Source organism: Pectinophora gossypiella, unplaced genomic scaffold, assembly GCF_024362695.1.
Source record: "Pectinophora gossypiella unplaced genomic scaffold, ilPecGoss1.1 Pgos_59, whole genome shotgun sequence".
NCBI lineage: Eukaryota > Metazoa > Arthropoda > Insecta > Lepidoptera > Gelechiidae > Pectinophora > Pectinophora gossypiella.
The window spans coordinates 20,591-35,697 of record NW_026063269.1 but is presented as its reverse complement, the minus strand read 5'-3'; the positions used below and the strand labels follow the sequence as shown (position 1 = coordinate 35,697).

At 40.2% G+C, this 15,107-nt stretch overlaps 1 long non-coding RNA gene and 1 pseudogene across 2 annotated transcripts; one reads left to right on the top strand and one right to left on the bottom strand.

Annotated features, from left to right (window-relative positions):
* Positions 1-3,162: 3,162 nt before the first annotated feature.
* Positions 3,163-6,127, bottom strand: LOC126381536 (protein bric-a-brac 2-like; annotated as a pseudogene).
* Positions 6,128-9,911: 3,784 nt separating this feature from the next.
* Positions 9,912-12,198, top strand: LOC126381537 (uncharacterized). Of its 2 annotated transcripts, XR_007568861.1 has the most exons (3): positions 9,912-10,821; positions 10,915-11,045; positions 12,009-12,198. It is a non-coding gene; the product is annotated as an uncharacterized LOC126381537 (long non-coding RNA). The 2 variants fall into 2 exon arrangements; XR_007568860.1 differs by having other exon boundaries at positions 9,912-11,045.
* The last annotated feature ends 2,909 nt before the right edge of the window (positions 12,199-15,107 follow it).

Here is a 15,107-nt window from a genome sequence, read left to right as displayed (position 1 = left end):
TTCCAGTCCTAAGCGACATTCAAACCTTCACGGACACGATCATTCCACAGGATACGTCCATCCCTTGTATCCCAGATCGCAAGAATCGGCTAGCACGGCATAGCAGCTTGACAGCTAAAACTCACGCAACCATTGTTGAACGACCTACAAAATCCACCGAAAATGCCTACGACGATGGGAACAACACCGACAGTTCTACTCCGGATCATTCCAACCTGCGACATTCATCCATATGACAGCTTACTTGATCTGAGTGGAACTCAGCTAAAGCAATCGAGTGATACCTGCCTCCATCTTCCAGCCAGCTCCACTTCACTCTCATGCACCGGTCGCACCCGCAGCCTAGTGTTCATCCTGCCAGTTCACTTCACGCCCGTTCTCTCGTCCCCTAAAGATGAGCCTCCACAGCGTTAACGGCTGGGAAGGGCATGCACACATTGCCAATTGATTAACACACATTTTAATTCAGTGATTGTGACTAATGAAATGGTAAACCTAGCTTTGAAATTCAATGTAACCATCATCAAATCGAGTGCAAGCTTGTTAAAGTCAGTTCTATCGTTAAATTATACGAAAAGAAGAAAAAACAAGATAGAATGAATATAAATAATAATAAATAATTCGCAATATACGATAATTTCAGCACATGATTTAACCGATCTAAAAAAACCCAACAAGCTTAATAACAGAGATGAACTGTTCAGTCTTTTCAAGAAATGCCAACCTAAATAAAGTTACGTTAAACTTAAAAGTTCTGATATGATAACGTTATTCGAGAAAGGTTGGTCATTTTCGATTCGGTGCCTGGGTAGTAGTACTTTTATGTCACGTCTTTCGCGAACGCGACCTAAAGCTACATACAATTGACCGTGACTAAACATATCAGATCTAAGATCGACCCCAACGCCCCAAATAAAAAAGGATTATTTAGAATACATACATACATCAATTCATGCTTACATTTCCTAACGGGTTGGACAGAAACAAATATAATGATCAGAAGGATGTAAACAAAAAATGTGGGTTCCGTCACATTCCCAGTACATTTAGCATGCCATGATATTCGTGGAAACTGAGATAAAGCAGTAAAGAGCTTGTAAAAGAAGTTTTTTAGTCCACCTTTTGTTACTGCTAACTGGTGATTTTGTTTGGTTCACATCATAAAGTATTTTGAAATAATCTAAAGGAATAAACCAACAAGTAAGGTATCTACCCAGAGCGGGATCAAGTGTGTTAGTAATTTGACTTGGGCAATAAACTGTTTGGTTGCTGCCATGTTATTTATACCTGATAACATTTACCTTGCTTTGGAGGCCTTCCTTCAGTGTACTTCTGTAGTTCCATTCCATAGATAGGTACATTACTTTTGTAGTAATTTTAAGTCCTTCAGGTCAAAAGGATAAGAAGAAGCAGGCAGTGCAGCCTGCACTGCGCGCCTGGTAGGAGTCATTACAGTTTTGACACACACAGAGCTAGGTATGTGTTGATGTTACACGTTAATCGTTAATATCACTGGCACTGCATTGTTTCAAGCATCCACCACACGGTCCAGTTGAAAGTAGTGTTTAAGATTGACACAATTAGATTGTCCTCTTAGATAAATGTTTGGATTAACTTTGAAGATGATACTCATGCCAGAGACATCATCATACCAGCTAAGAGTCTTTTGTTTCGATGGGGCCTCCTCGCAGTCTTCTTTCTTTTACTGGTCTTGGGCGGTAAACGACGTAAAACAAATATTTCTCGTTGATCCTTCTATTCGTATATTTAGAAGGTTCTTTATCGCTATTTAAGCTATTTTGAGAGCGGCAAGGTCTTCCTAATGATCTGCAGGTGAAATCAGTGGCCGGAATTCACAAAAAGCGCCGAAAAACTGATTCATGTACTTAATTTTAAGAAGTTTAATTTTATCCGGCAAGTTTAGAAAACCGTATAAAATTAATTTAGAATAAGAGTTTAACGTCAAATGAAATGTTTGCTAGAATAGCTTTTTGTCGCCTAAACCTAAATTGAGTAATTTAGAAACGTCATTCCTAAATTTAAGATTAGGCGTCAACTAAAATGTGCCGCCAGAATGCAAATCCAGTTTTTGACATTTAAACCGTAATCTTAGCTAATTTAAATTTAAGTTTGCCTTCCGGAATCGGCACCAATATAAAATAATATAAAATAATAAAATTATATGACTCTTTTAATCATTATAATTTTAGCTATATTAGGTGACATTCATTGCCACTATGAAGTTTATTAAACAACCGGATTCGTTGCAAATTGACACTTTTTGTTTAGACACGCAAAACAAAAATATCCGTCATGGTAAACTATTACCTAATACAATCAGGTGTATAGTGTGCGGACCTTCTAATTGCGGGAAAACAAATCTTGTTATTGGTCTTCTTTTGCATAAGGATGGGTTGCAATTTAAAAATGTTTACGTGTATTCAAAAACATTAGATCAACCAAAATACATATTTTTGGAAAAAGTCCTAGACATGGTGCCCAGTGTCTCATTTTCAAAATATAAGGATAGTGAAGAAGTTCTCAGCCCCCAGGATGCTAAACCAAATTCAATAATTATATTTGATGTCGTAGCGTGTGAAAATCAGAATAACATGCGAGATTATTTTGCGATGGGTAGGCATCGAAACATAGATTCGTTTTATTTAAATCAAACTTACAGTAAGGTTCCAAAACAACTAGTACGAGCCAATGCTAATTTGATTATTCTGTTTAAGCAAGATGAAATAAATATGAAACACGTTTATGATGAACACGTTAACACAGATATGTCCTGGAAAGAGTTCCGTGAAATGTGTTCTAAAATATGGAGTGAACCATATAGTTATTTGGTGATCAATAAAGATTGTCAGAAAAATGAAGGATGTTATAGAAATAAATTTGACAGTTTCGTATTTTTTTATTGATCATATCATTTTTCTGATATATAATGTGATGTTACTTGGTAAATCGGGTTATTTTGCCTAAAGATTTAGCAGAAGCACAAACTTATTTTCATAATGGAAGCTTGTTTAAAACGCCAAATAGTCAATGCAGCAGAAGCTGTTAAAAAAAAGGTTAAGAAATTGCGAAACATTAATAATAATATATCGTTTATTTCAGATTTAAAAATCCATACATTAAAAAAAAAATATACCACAAACAATTAAAATAGTAAAAGTCAAATTCAAATTACAAAATAAACAATTAAAAATTAAAAATCAATAAATAAAAATCAATAAATAAAAACGAAGTGGTCCTATGCGGTATGGCGGCCTATCCACACCTTAAGAAAAGGCGAGTCCCACCGGTCCACCAACGCCCTCAGGATGCCGTTAGGGCTGTCGCGCGCCCTCGCTAGAAAGGAAGCGCATCGCTTTCTAATAATGGCTGCAAAGCCGTCAATATGCGCTACCGCGAACATTCCCGACGCACTACAACGCCGCGGCAGCCCCATCAGGACCCTGAACGCGTTGTTGTATTGGACGCGCAGGTCGCCGTATGCCCGTCGCGTACAGTCAGCCCACAGGCTGCACGTGTAGAAGCTCTGACAATACGCCTTGAAAAGCGTTACTTTTACTTGAGAACTACATCGTGCGAACCTGCGAGCCAACATATTACAACGTATAACACCATATTACAACATTGAAACCGAAAATGAAAAAGCTTTGAAATCTGTATTCAGACCTATAATAAATAATTTAGAAAAAATAGAAAATTAATTATTCAAATGTTCGGGCCCATCGATAACCCTGCAGCGCCATCTGTGATGTCATAAAATTACGTTGTAAACGTCAAAAATCACTAGATGTCGCTACAAGGCTCGTCTGGTCCGAAATGCTTCGTAACAGTGCTTGAAAATAAGTGCTGCATGCAGACAATACTACTTTGTGGGCCTGGAGATGTTTCCCCTCGTCCGCGAGGGTGACATCAACTAATGTTTGCGTGTTCAGCAGCGTTGTCCACATCGAGATGAAGTTCGGCTGGTGGTTATTCCACCTCAAACTATATTGCTGAGACATCTTCGACACAGTTTTAATGGTTTTCTTATTATATTTATACCGTGGAATTGCCAACCTGAGGATGTTGAGGGGCGAGTTGTGGGCCATGCCCTGCAGCGGGAAGTCGACGGGCCGGGAGTCAATATAGCTTACGGGCACGGGGTGCGGTGGGCAGATGAGCGCCATCTGCTGCTCCTGTTGCGGTACGTCATCCTTGACGAGGTCCCTCGGCGGCGGCGGCGTCGTGCGCTCTCGTTTGATGCGGCTCTTGATGCTCGGCCGGTTGTTGGGGTAGCCCTTCTTTTTGTATTCGAGCCATAGAGTGTGGTTGTTGACGCCGAAAAGGCGCGCGGCCTTGCAAAAGCCTATGCCGCCGAAGCGCACGGCCTCGAGAGAGCGCTAGAAGTTTTCCTCGGACCGTGGGTTGGTGGCGCGGCGGCGCTTCTGCTGCTGCGGCGGCTGCTCGGGTGCGGCGGCAGCGTCCGCCACGCAGCTGGGTCCTGGCGAGGGGCCTGCCACGCCGCCCACTCCGCCCACGCCACCAACGCCGAGCGCCTGCCCGTACTCGCTCAGCCCCGCGTTCATGTACTGGCTCATGTTGTTCATATAAAAAAAACAAATAAACTGTAAAAAATAAATAAATAAATGTACATCGCCTCGCCCTGCAGACCGGTGCTACCCAAGCACGCATTCGAGTACCGCGGGTACGTATGATCCATCATACTCCACTGTCCTCCTTGAGCCATTCCTGTGTTACCCCCCATTCCCAATTGTTCCAAGTATTTTGTGCTTCGGATGTTTGTTGGGAACCGTCGACGGCCCTGTCGTCGTGATACTCCCGGCTGCGCCGCTGCGGCACCGAGCTCAACGTGATCGCGTCGCCGCGCACCACATTCACCGATGGGCCGGACTCCTCGCGGCCCTCTTCCTCCACCATCTGCCCCGAGCCTGCCGAACTCCTCCTTCGCCCCCGTTTCCGCCTCGGCAAAATGCTTGGCGAGGCAGCGTGTCGCTGCGAGATAACGGAGTCGGTAGGGAAGTCAGCGGACGTGCCCTGTGACCGCGTTAGCAGTGTCGAGTCCGGCATCTCCGTCAGACCCTTTATCTTTAGAGTTTTCGCTGTATCCAGCACCTGTGGGAGCTGTTCCTTTGTGACATTAACTTCGCCGTAATACATAAAATCGGCCATTGTTCGCAGATCTGCGAAAGTGACATCTTTCAGGATCACGATCGGATGCCGAGACGGGTTGTACATAAACAGTGCCTGAAAATAAGTGCTGCATGCAGACAATACTACTTTGTGGGCCTGTAGATGTTTCCGCTCGGCCGCGAGGGTGACATCAACTAATGTTTGCGTGTTCAGCAGCGTTGTGAACATCGAGATGAAGTTCGGCTGGTGGTTGTTCCACCTCAAAGTATATTGCCGAGACATCTTCGACACAGTTTTAATGGTTTTTTTATTATATTTTCTTTATGTCGCGGGAGTGACGGACGTCCGACGTAAGCCGAAGTCGGTATGGATATATCAATATATCCTAAATAGAATAAATCTAAAGAGAAGTTATTTTTTGTCTGTCTGTCTGTCTTTCTGTATGTTCCTTATAGAAACAAAAACTACTAGACGGATTTTGACGAAACTTGGTACAATTATTCTTCATACTACTGGGCAGGTTAAAGTATACTTTTCATTACGCTACAATTAATAGGCGCAAAGAAGTGAAGGGAAATTTTGGGAAAACGGGAGAAGTTACTGCATTTTTTAAGCTTCCGTCGCGTGTGCAGCCTTAATGGTTAATGTTACATAGAAATCATGTATGACGGAAATATCTTCTAAATATATACGTCGTAGCAGTGGTGTCAGAAAGGGTCGGCGTTAGAAGACAATAATGGCCATCATTAGTATCACAATCATTTTATTTACTTCCACATAGTTTTTGTATTACGATTAGATAAAGTCACAGCATAAGGTTCACACCCACGGCAAAATCACGGTATTTGTAACGGTTACACAGTTTCTCGAAATCTAGCGCGCCTAAGAACGTTAGCGCGAAGGGGCCCTCCACCACCCATGGTTCCTATATTCGGACCGAATCATCGCGACATGTGTACGTACTTGTTAGGTGCTCTTTTCCGATCACATTTCTTGACGTCCCTACAAGTTATAGGTGAGCGACTATAGCACTCCACTTTCCGATCGTAATTATTCGACACGTCCGCTCATGACGATGGTTAGCGGTAGACTACCCGACTAGAACGGCAGTGCACGTCCGCTCAACACGACGACTCTGTAGTGACTCCCGACTTCACCCCGCTCTGGTCGTACGCCACCTCTCGTCGGAGCGTTGCAACTTCATGACGGAAGTGTTGCCACTTCATCATAGTGTCTGATTTGATCAATTTCTCTTCTTAATTCATAGCTAACTCCGATACGGCCATCCTGCGCGACACACGTCTTCGTGTGTTAATCTCAAACAATATACTACAGCACAGTATCAAAGTTCGCTCGGTCATTCCTGACCTAACATGAGACTATAAAGGACTCTGCCCGAGCTCTATTTGTGACTCAACATGAGCTCTACTTGTGACTCTACATGAGCTCTACTTGTGACTCAACATGAGCTCTACTTGTGACTCTACTTGTGACTCTACATGAGCTCTACTTGTGACTCTACATGAGCTCACATTACATCATGATAAATCATCAACTAACAATACACGGACCATTGACCAGTATTCACATACACACACAACCAAACTTGAAAATTAAATTACTCTTTACACTAAAATCAGCAGAGTAACGATATCTCACAACCAGGCATCACTACCACCTAAATCGAGCGGTAGCAACTCATGCCAGTTACACCAAGTGACGATATCTCAACACAGTCGTTGCTGCCACCTAAATCGAGCGACAGCAACTCATACCACTTACACCAAGTGACGATATCTCAACACAGCTAGCACACAAACTTTACATTTTAGTTGGTAGAATAGTGGTCAATGGGTTACACAATTTCTTCTACATCACTAATTTCTAATTCGTTTGACTGATTCTACGGGAGGTCAACTTGACTTAGAATCAGGTACAATGTCATGACCAAATACAAAGTCAACATGACATCCGGGCCTCGACCGCATACCTGTAGTTTCTGAGACGAGCAGCACAAAAGTGGCTGCAGCCCCGAACACTACAAGTGCGCAGCTTCCTATCAGAGTTGCTCCGAAACAGGTCAATGGGTTACACAATTTCTTCTACATCACTAATTTCTAATTCGTGTAGTTTGCCTAATTCTACCGGAGTTCAACATAGACAGATTCAGGTACAATGTCATGACCAAATACAAAGTTAACATGAAATCCGGGCCTCGACCGCATACCTGTAGTTTCTAAGACAAGCAGCACAAAAGTGGCTGCAGCCCCGAACACTTCAAGTGCGCAGCTTCCTATCAGAGATGCTCCGAAACAGGTCAATCATAGCTTTCGTTACTCAATCAAATTAATCAACATTATAACACATCTACTGCAATGACAACAGACTGTAATATTCCTCCCCAAACTGCGGTTACGCTACAAAACAGTCATGAGTCACAACATCCCCTCCCGGGATGGCCACCATGGTCCACGAACACAATACGACAGAGCACCCTGGTATCTCACACACACAAGTCATAAAGTCACAATGTAGCCACCAACACCTTGAGGAAATATTACCGAACTTACACAATTAGGTACTGCTTCGGTATGATCATCATTTAGAATGTTTTGCTCCAATTTTCTCACTAATGATTTACTTTGTTTCGGGCATTTTCTAAGCCTATTTCATTTAATCATAATCCAAATCATTTTACTTCGCAATGTTTACTTCACTTCATTACGATTACCAATTTAACTAAAGTTTACAAAAGAGAACTTTCTGCACTATATTCGTTTGTATCCTATTACAACTTCCCATTTTTCAAATCAGGTAAAACAGATACGACTCACCAGGACTTATAAGAATTTCCGATAAAAGATCAACCACTGCTCTTGTGACATGGTTTAGGTCTTCAACAGCGCCAGTGCAGCAAGTCCGGCTGGTATACAACGCGCTGCCACGATGTCGTCACTTTACGCAGCTCAGCCCGCGCCACTTGCATAGCCGCTTGCAATACACCAGTTGCCGAACCACGTGTCAAGTTATGACATGAAACAAAAGAATTCACTGTGTTATTGTATTCACATGACTTTCTTTCAATCGGTTTAAAAAGATTCGATGAACGACAGTAGATTACAAAACACGTTATTTAACGAGACTTAATTATCATGTCATGACTAACCTCCTCCTGTTTGGAGTGAGAAAATACAACTTGAACCACGCAGGTTAAGCGTATCTACACCAATTCGAAATATTTTTAGACCAAAAAACAAAGATTTAACAATGATGAAAACAGATTGGAAAACGCGGTATGATTGACACCGATTGACACAATATGTCTCGTCAATTTTCTTTTTAAAGAAAGGGAAATAGTAATTTCAAAGTTAATTTTAAATCAATTTCCTCATTATTAGAAACGAAAATTCACATAGCAATGAAGACAATAACAATAAGGTTCCAATATGAAAACGACTCACCGTAATAACAGTTTTCAAGTTGAGGTACTGTTAGGTTTAATTAAATTTGTCGGCGTTAGTTATGAATTAAGAAGAGAAATAGATCAAATCGGAAAATAAAATGAAGTTACATCACTTTCGTCATGAAGTTGCAACGTTCCGACGGCAGGTGGCGTACGGCCAGAGCTGAGTGAAGTCGAGCGAGTCACTACAGAGTCGTCGTGTCGAGCGGACGTGCACTAGTAGTATATTATTGGATATTCTGTCCCACCTATCGTTCGCTCTGCTCACGACCGTTCGCTGCGCTCACTTAGGTGGGTGGAATGCCCAATAATATAAGATTAACATCGTAATGTGTATATAAGGTAAACTAGATGTCGCGTGGTTCGCTCGCAGCAAGCTGCTCGCGTGTCCTGTATTAGTTCGAAGCTTTGTATGGCGGCTTCATCTTGTTTAAATAGGTCTGGTAAAATCAAAAAAGTTCTAGGTGCTATAGTTTTGCCAGGCCGTAGGGTGTCTCCCTGATGCGGAGCAGTTTTCCAAGATGACGTTTCGATCACACCCCTATACATCATTTTTATAACCGAGACATTTTCTGGAAAAACAAAATTTCGTATGGCGGCCATCTTGTTTTTCGGCCATTTTGTTTTTTTTTTTACCGGCAATAAAATTTGACTAAGATTTTAATAGGTTTGGTGGAAAAAAAAATGTTCCAGGTGCGATAGTTTTGCCAGGCCGTAGGGTGTCTCCCTGATGCGGAGCAGCTATCGAAAACCCAGACGTATTTTCATACTTGACATGACGTTCCGATCACATTCCTATACATCATTTTTACCCCCGAGACATTTTCTGGAAAACCGAAATTTTGTATGGCGGCCATCTTGTTTTTCCGCCATTTTGATTTTTTTTCACCAACGATTGAATTTGACCCAAGATTTAAATAGGTTTTGTGAAAAAAGAATCATTCCAGGTGCGATAGTTGCGCCAGGCCGTAGGGTGTCTCCCTGATGCGGAGCAGTTTTCCAAGATCTGGAAGTTTTCCCATACTCACCGGGAGGTTTTGATCACTTTTCTCATACATTATTTTTACCCGCCGACGCTCCTTCTGGGAGAACAATTATGTCAGTGAGTCAGTGAGTCAATGGGTTTGCAGCTATATATAATGGTGCCGATTCCTGCAAACACCAACTTAAATCTAAATTTATCTTATAAAACCTAATTTTATTTTAGTTTAGCAAAAAGTGCAATTCTGGCTTTCCGGTCGTCTAAATTTAAAATATTTTAACAAGATTTTTGACACGCTTAAATTTAATAGAACGCTACGAGGTCTATGGTCAACCAGCTGGTGCCGTTTTTTTCGTAAAGAATTGGTAAAGAAGAATGAATGGAAGTGAGTGAATGAAATCGTCATTCGAACAAAAAAAATACATGTTTTTCTTATAATTTCGTACGAAGGAATACAAAATCATAATTTATGTGTGTTTTGGCAGCAAATACAATAAATAAATGCAATAAAACATTTTTCTATGAATTTTAAAACATACATCTGGCATTATTCTAAACCATAAAAACACAACGTCAAGATCATACTTAAAAAAAAAACGTGTAGAGATTAGGTATCGTTAGGTTTTCAAATCAAAAATACTTAATAAAACACAAAAATGACTAAATAAAAGGACGTCGATGAAGAGGAAGACCAAGGCGGAACTAGTAAAAGTGGAAGTTGTGTTGTATCAGAACGACGGAACTCGCTGTGAATGCATATTAACAGTCCTCAACCAACAAGACTCCTATCTTCTTCTTTGTCGTTCCCACACTGCTGAGGATCGCGACCACAGGTTATGGTTTTCCACTTGGTACGGCTATATGCTGCGTGCACCGCCCTCTGTATGCTGCCGTCCACCGTCTTCTTCACGATGTCAGACCACCTCGTAGGCGCCCTTCCTCGCGCACGTTTGCTATCCATTTGCCCAACGATGATCTGCTTCTCCAGACTGTGCTTCGGAGACCGCATAATATGTCCGAAGAAGCTTAGGGCACGATTCCGGCATATTGAGGAGAGCCGCGTCGTGATCTTGAGCTCTTTTAATATGGACTCATTCGTACACGTAAATAGCCTTAAATTACCAAGTAGAGAAAGTCCACCATGAGGTGAGCACGAAGTTTTGAAGACAGGAGTGATTGTATTAGATTTCCTCCTGAGCAGTTGCACTACAAATTTAGTGATGAAGAGGTGAGTGATCGAAAAAATATGTCATAGAAGAACTTGTAGACATCATATTAATCTGAGTTACTTGTATTAATCAGATTTTTTACTAATTTTCAGGCAATACTTGACAGAAACCTTAAGTTGGATGACATAATTATAAAGAAAATCAATAAGAGGATGAACTCTTTTAATGTTTATAAAACAATAGTATGGAAGAATTTTGATGCATCTTGGAGCAATGGCAACATGTAAGCATATTCCTAGTTAAAAATATATATTTAAGTGAGTGTTGCTCGTTTTAAGTGGATTTCCTTTACGGCTGATTAGGCTCAGGCCTAGGACGGCCAGATATGAGGAACGGCTAATCCTGTTTTTTTCTCTAATGTGGTTTGTAAGATCAATGACCAACCTCATCAACCTGCTGCTGTGACTATTTGGGTGTCTCGGACTAAAGGCTTACTTATCTAATGAAATGACTATATAGGTACTTAAGTAATTAGTAAGGGAGTCAATACTCTCTCTTTGTGAATTTGCCTCTTATGTATGAAACCGTTTATCATGCCAGTCATAGTAACTAAACACATAACGGCCTCCGTGGTCCAGTAGTTGAACGTTGTGCTCACAATCCAGAGGTCCCGGGTTCGAATCTTGATGGAGAAAAATCACAGAAATCACTTTGTATTCCTTGTTTTGCTAGGACATTACAGGCTGAACACCTGATTGTCCAAATGTAAGATGATCAGTGCTTCAGAAGGCATGTTAAGCTGTTGGTCTTGGTTACTACTTACTAGTGTAAGTATGTAGTTGTTACATGAGTCATGTCAGGGGCCCTTGGCGGCTCAATAATAACCCAGACACCAGGGTTGATGAGGTTGGTAATCCATCTTATAACTCACATGATAGAAGAAGAATAGTAACTAAGGAAGGGATCTTCTTCAGTATTATAATGGGCTAGGTAACGGACTCCAATACGGGTTGGTGGAGGTGTTTTTACGGTGTTTTTCTTTTTTGGAGCAGCATGGTGGAGTATGCTCCATACCCCCTCTGGTTGATTGAGGGGAGGCCTGTGCCCAGCAGTGGGATGTATATAGGCTGTTTATGTATGTATGTAGGTAACTGTCTTAAAAAACTGACTGCATGTTGTCTTGATTTATTAAAGTTTAGAGAGATGGAAGTGTATACAGCATTTATAATATTTGTTTTCTCTTCAGATTTGGGAGTTGAGAGTGACAACGAGCAGATTACATAACAATGGGAGGATAACAAGGGCCTTAACTGAAAAAACTGGTGAATGTTCCCAAATAAACCTCACAGATGTAGAAGAAAGACAAAATAAATTTGTTTATTTATTTTATTTCTGTTCCCTACTAAACTAGTAATAAAACATACTTGTTACAAATACTTTTTGATTGTATTTTATTTATAACATCAAAAATTGCACAGAAAAAAGAAATATTTATATTTGTGATGGGTTGCTTATCTGTCACCACTCTGGTCATTATGACCATCACAAGAGGCTGCAGTTGGTCTTCTTGGTAGTGCACGGCTCAGTCCATCCTGGTATGGTGGTGTGACTATGTATGTATGTACAGCACCACAATGGTAGGTATGTATGTAAGTATTTTTTTATACTCCTGGGTTCTTCTTTCTTTATTCATCACCATCTAAAACAAGTATAATGCTTAGATAATTATTCTAATAAGAAACAAACATAAATAGCCTATTTATTATGTCCCACTGCTGGGCATGGGCATCCCTTCAATCAACCGGAGGGGGTATGAAGCATACTATATGCTGCTCGACTGCAGATTAGTGACGGTGTTTGGGCTAAATAGCCCGGGAATAGCTGCTTGACGTGCCTTCCGAAGCACAGAATCATCTGACTTCTTCAGACAATTGGATGATTCAAGCCTGCAATTTCCTATCCATACAAAGGACCTTGACAGCCTCAAAGTGATTTTGATGATGTCCCCATTGGGTATCAGACCCGGATCTCCTGATTGTGAGCTATGGTTAGAGAACCATTAGACTAAGGAGGCTGTTATATATATAACTCATAGGTAGACAGATTTGCATTCATATTTAATGTACTTACATACCTGAGAGAACATTAGGGATCCATGTCACAGACGTCTTTTTTGTTATAATTAAAACACATAATAACGGGTTCTTATCGCGTTTAAATGGGGGATATGAGACTCCCGATATTTCGACACTGTTGCAAGTGCCTAGAGTCTTTTTTGTTATTGGTGGCTCATAATTACAATTCAGGATGCAGTGGCTATTAGGACTACTTGCAAATGTCAAAGTCAAAGATTTATCACCTGAAATAAAAAAGGATTATTTAGAATACATACATACATCAATTCATGCTTACATTTCCTAACGGGTTGGACAGAAACAAATATAATGATCAGAAGGATGTAAACAAAAAATGTGGGTTCCGTCACATTCCCAGTACATTTAGCATGCCATGATATTCGTGGAAACTGAGATAAAGCAGTAAAGAGCTTGTAAAAGAAGTTTTTTAGTCCACCTTTTGTTACTGCTAACTGGTGATTTTGTTTGGTTCACATCATAAAGTATTTTGAAATAATCTAAAGGAATAAACCAACAAGTAAGGTATCTACCCAGAGCGGGATCAAGTGTGTTAGTAATTTGACTTGGGCAATAAACTGTTTGGTTGCTGCCATGTTATTTATACCTGATAACATTTACCTTGCTTTGGAGGCCTTCCTTCAGTGTACTTCTGTAGTTCCATTCCATAGATAGGTACATTACTTTTGTAGTAATTTTAAGTCCTTCAGGTCAAAAGGATAAGAAGAAGCAGGCAGTGCAGCCTGCACTGCGCGCCTGGTAGGAGTCATTACAGTTTTGACACACACAGAGCTAGGTATGTGTTGATGTTACACGTTAATCGTTAATATCACTGGCACTGCATTGTTTCAAGCATCCACCACACGGTCCAGTTGAAAGTAGTGTTTAAGATTGACACAATTAGATTGTCCTCTTAGATAAATGTTTGGATTAACTTTGAAGATGATACTCATGCCAGAGACATCATCATACCAGCTAAGAGTCTTTTGTTTCGATGGGGCCTCCTCGCAGTCTTCTTTCTTTTACTGGTCTTGGGCGGTAAACGACGTAAAACAAATATTTCTCGTTGATCCTTCTATTCGTATATTTAGAAGGTTCTTTATCGCTATTTAAGTTGTTTTGAGAGCGGCAAGGTCTTCCTAATGATCTGCAGGTGAAATCAGTGGCCGGAATTCACAAAAAGCGCCGAAAAACTGATTCATGTACTTAATTTTAAGAAGTTTAATTTTATCCGGCAAGTTTAGAAAACCGTATAAAATTAATTTAGAATAAGAGTTTAACGTCAAATGAAATGTTTGCTAGAATAGCTTTTTGTCGCCTAAACCTAAATTGAGTAATTTAGAAACGTCATTCCTAAATTTAAGATTAGGCGTCAACTAAAATGTGCCGCCAGAATGCAAATCCAGTTTTTGACATTTAAACCGTAATCTTAGCTAATTTAAATTTAAGTTTGCCTTCCGGAATCGGCACCAATATAAAATAATATAAAATAATAAAATTATATGACTCTTTTAATCATTATAATTTTAGCTATATTAGGTGACATTCATTGCCACTATGAAGTTTATTAAACAACCGGATTCGTTGCAAATTGACACTTTTTGTTTAGACACGCGAAACAAAAATATCCGTCATGGTAAACTATTACCTAATACAATCAGGTGTATAGTGTGCGGACCTTCTAATTGCGGGAAAACAAATCTTGTTATTGGTCTTCTTTTGCATAAGGATGGGTTGCAATTTAAAAATGTTTACGTGTATTCAAAAACATTAGATCAACCAAAATACATATTTTTGGAAAAAGTCCTAGACATGGTGCCCAGTGTCTCATTTTCAAAATATAAGGATAGTGAAGAAGTTCTCAGCCCCCAGGATGCTAAACCAAATTCAATAATTATATTTGATGTCGTAGCGTGTGAAAATCAGAATAACATGCGAGATTATTTTGCGATGGGTAGGCATCGAAACATAGATTCGTTTTATTTAAATCAAACTTACAGTAAGGTTCCAAAACAACTAGTACGAGCCAATGCTAATTTGATTATTCTGTTTAAGCAAGATGAAATAAATATGAAACACGTTTATGATGAACACGTTAACACAGATATGTCCTGGAAAGAGTTCCGTGAAATGTGTTCTAAAATATGGAGTGAACCATATAGTTATTTGGTGATCAATAAAGATTGTCAGAAAAATGAAGGATGTTATAGAAA